Source organism: Brassica rapa, unplaced genomic scaffold (genome assembly GCF_000309985.2).
Source record: "Brassica rapa cultivar Chiifu-401-42 unplaced genomic scaffold, CAAS_Brap_v3.01 Scaffold0351, whole genome shotgun sequence".
Taxonomy (NCBI): Eukaryota; Viridiplantae; Streptophyta; class Magnoliopsida; order Brassicales; family Brassicaceae; genus Brassica; species Brassica rapa.
The window spans coordinates 30,001-34,582 of NW_022610293.1; positions in this window are offsets into that span (position 1 = coordinate 30,001).

Consider the following 4,582-nt stretch of genomic DNA (forward strand, 5'->3'; position numbering starts at 1 on the left):
CAATCGGCCAAGGGTTACACCCTCTCGGCCGCATGTGTCCCTTCGCCAATACCGCATGGGTTTGGGTCGGACAAAGACCTAATGTAACGCCTGAATCCGGCCTCTCGACAAAACTGGACCCGTTTGCTAGTTAATCAATTTCTTTGCTTGTTTGATTCATTTTAAGTCTTTCCTTTACTAAGTCATGTTCAAATCTGAGGTTCTAAAACAATTGAACAGATAGCACAGCAGAATATAAATGGGAATAAAATGTATTACTTAGAAATATGAGATCCAATACACAACTTCTAAATCGTTTCATAGACAATCACTAGTTCATCCTTAGCATCAGCCACGGACGTCCACGGATGTCCTGTGTGTGCTGACGGACACACATGGAAAGCCACAGATGTCCTGTGTGTGCTGACGGACACCCACGGACGTCCTGTGTGTACTGAACAGACAGCCCACGTGGGCCAAAATCACCCGAACAGTCCACAGGAAGGGCCAGTGTGCTGAGTCCAAGGACCAGCGTGCTGATATGTGTACTGATGGACAGCCACAGACGTCCTGTGTGTGCTGACGGACACACACGGACACACACGGACAGCCACGGACGTCCTGTGTGTGCTGACGGACAGCCACAGACAGCAACGGACGTCCTGTGCGTGCTGGCGGACACCCACAGACGTCCTGTGTGTGCTAGCGGACACCCACGGACGTCCTGTGTGTGCTGGCGGACACCCATGGACGTCCTGTGTGTACTGAACAGACAGCCCATTTGGGCCAAAATCACCCAAACAGTCCACGGGAAGGGCCAACGTGCTGATAAGGGTACTGATGAACAGCCACGGACGTCCTGTGTGTACTGACGGACACACACGGACAGCGACGGACGTCCTGTGTGTACTGCCGAACATACACGGACGTCCTGTGTGTGCTGACGGACACCCAAGGACGTCCTGTGTGTGCTGACGGACACACACAGACACACACGGACAGCCACGGACGTCCTGTGTGTGCTGACGGACACACATGGACGTCCTGTGTGTGCTGAAGGACACGCACGGACATCATGTGTGTACTGAACAGACAGCCCACATGGGCCAAAATCACCCGAATAGTCCACGGAAGGGCCAGCGTGCTGAGTCCAAGGACCAGCGTGCTGATATGTGGACTGATGGACAGCCACAGATGTCCTTTGTGTGCTGACGGACACACACCGACACACACAGACGTCCTGTGTGTGCTGACGAACAACCACAGACAGCCACGGACGTCCTGTGTGTACTGGCGGACACCTACGGACGTCCTGTGTGTACTGAACAGACAGCCTATGTGGGCCAAAATCACCCAAACAGTCCACAGGATGGGCCAGCGTGCTGAGTCCAAGGCCCAACGTGCTGATATGTGTACTGATGGACAGCCACAGACGTCCTGTGTGTGCTGACGGACACAAACGGACGTCCTGTGTGTACTGAAAAGACAGCCCACGTGGGCCAAAATCACCCGAACAGTCCACGGGAAGGGCCAGTGTGCTGAGTCCAAGGACCAGCGTGCTGATATGTGTACTGATGGACAGCCACGAACGTCCTGTGTGTACTGACGGACACACACTGACAGCCACAGATTTCCTGTGTGTGCTGACGGACACCCACGGACGTCCTGTGTGTGCTGACGGACACCCACAGACGTCCTGTGTGTACTGAACAGATAGCCCACGTCGGCCAAAATCACCCGAACATTCCACGGGAACGGCCAGTGTGCTGAGTCCAAGGACCAGCGTGCTGATATGTGTACTGATGGACAGCCACAGACGTCCTGTGTGTGCTGACGGACACACACGGACACACACGGACAGCCACGGACGTCCTGTGTGTGCTGACGGACAGCCACAGACAGCAACGGACGTCCTGTGCGTGCTGGCGGACACCCACAGACGTCCTGTGTGTGCTAGCGGACACCCACGGACGTCCTGTGTGTGCTGGCGGACACCCACGGACGTCCTGTGTGTACTGAACAGACAGCCCATTTGGGCCAAAATCACCCAAACAGTCCACGGGAAGGGCCAACGTGCTGATAAGGGTACTGATGAACAGCCACGGACGTCCTGTGTGTACTGACGGACACACACGGACAGCGACGGACGTCCTGTGTGTACTGCCGAACATACACGGACGTCCTGTGTGTGCTGACGGACACCCAAGGACGTCCTGTGTGTGCTGACGGACACACACAGACACACACGGACAGCCACGGACGTCCTGTGTGTGCTGACGGACACACATGGACGTCCTGTGTGTGCTGAAGGACACGCACGGACATCATGTGTGTACTGAACAGACAGCCCACATGGGCCAAAATCACCCGAATAGTCCACGGAAGGGCCAGCGTGCTGAGTCCAAAGACCAGCGTGCTGATATGTGGACTGATGGACAGCCACAGATGTCCTTTGTGTGCTGACGGACACACACCGACACACACAGACGTCCTGTGTGTGCTGACGAACAACCACAGACAGCCACGGACGTCCTGTGTGTACTGGCGGACACCTACGGACGTCCTGTGTGTACTGAACAGACAGCCTATGTGGGCCAAAATCACCCAAACAGTCCACAGGATGGGCCAGCGTGCTGAGTCCAAGGCCCAACGTGCTGATATGTGTACTGATGGACAGCCACAGACGTCCTGTGTGTGCTGATGGACACAAACGGACGTCCTGTGTGTACTGAAAAGACAGCCCATGTGGGCCAAAATCACCCGAACAGTCCACGGGAAGGGCCAGTGTGCTGAGTCCAAGGACCAGCGTGCTGATATGTGTACTGATGGACAGCCACGAACGTCCTGTGTGTACTGACGGACACACACTGACAGCCACAGATTTCCTGTGTGTGCTGACGGACACCCACGGACGTCCTGTGTGTGCTGACGGACACCCACAGACGTCCTGTGTGTACTGAACAGACAGCCCACGTCGGCCAAAATCACCCGAACATTCCACGGGAACGGCCAGTGTGCTGAGTCCAAGGACCAGCGTGCTGATATGTGTACTGATGGACAGCCATAGACGTCCTGTGTGTGCTGACGGACACAGACACACACGGAGACACACGGACAGCCACGGACGTCTTGTGTGTGTGCTGACGGACAGCCACAAACAGCCATGGACGTCCTGTGTGTGTTGGCGGACACCCACGGACGTCCTGTGTGTACTGAACAGACAGCCCACGTGGGCCAAAATAACCAAAACAGTCCACAGGAAGGGCCAGCGTGCTGAGTCCAAGGCCCAACGGGCTGATCTGTGTACTGATGGACAGCCACAGACGTCTTGTGTGTGCTGATGGACACACACAGACACACACGAACAGCTACGAACGTCTTGTGTGTGCTGAGGGACACCCATGGACGTCCTGTGTGCACTGAATAGAAAGTCCACGTGGGCCAAAATCACCAAAACAGTCCACGGGAAGGGCCAGTGTGCTGAGTCCAAGGACCAGCGTGCTGATATGTGTACTAATGGACAGCCACAGACGTCCTGTGTGTGCTGACGGACACACATGCACACACACTGACAGGCACAGATGTCCTGTGTGTGCTGACGGACACCCACGGATGTCCTGTGTGTGCTGACAGACACCCACAGACGTCCTGTGTGTACTGAACAGACAGCCCACGTGGGCTAAAATTACCCGAACCGTCCACGGGAAGGGCCAGTGTGCTGAGTCCAAGAACCAGCGTGCTGATATGTGTACTGATGGACAGCCACGGACGTCATGTGTGTGCTGACGGACACACATGGAAAGCCACAGATGTCCTGTGTGTGCTGACTGACACCCACGGACGTCCTGTGTGTGCTGATGGACACCCATGGACGTCCTGTGTGCACTGAATAGACAGTCCACGTGGGCCAAAATCACCAAAACAGTCCACGGGAAGGGCCAGTGTGCTGAGGCCAAGGACCAGCGTGCTGATATGTGTACTGATGGACAGCCACAGACGTCCTGTGTGTGCTGACGGACACACACGGACAGCCACGGATGTCCTGTGTGTGCTGACGGACACCCACAGACGTTCTGTGTGTGCTGACGGACACCCGCGGACGTCCTGTGTGTACTGAAAAGACAGCCCACGTGGGCCAAAATCACCCGAACAGTCCACGGGAAGGGCCAGTGTGCTGAGTCCAAGGACCAGCGTGCTGATATATGTACTGATGGACAGCCACGAACGTCCTGTGTGTACTGACGGACACACACTGACAGCCACAGATTTCCTGTGTGTGCTGACGGACACCCACGGAGGTCATGTGTGTGCTGACGGACACCCACGGACGTCCTGTGTGTACTGAACAGACAGCCCACGTCGGCCAAAATCACCCGAACAGTCCACGAGAAGGGCCAGGGTGCTGAGTCCAAGGACCAGCGTGCTGATATGTGTACTGATGGACAGCCACAGACGTCCTGTGTGTGCTGACGGACACACACGGACACACACGGACAGCCACGGACGTCCTGTGTGTGCTGATGGACAGCCACAAACAGCAACGGACGTCCTGTGCGTGCTGGCGGACACCCACAGACGTCCTGTGTGTGCTAGCGGACACCCA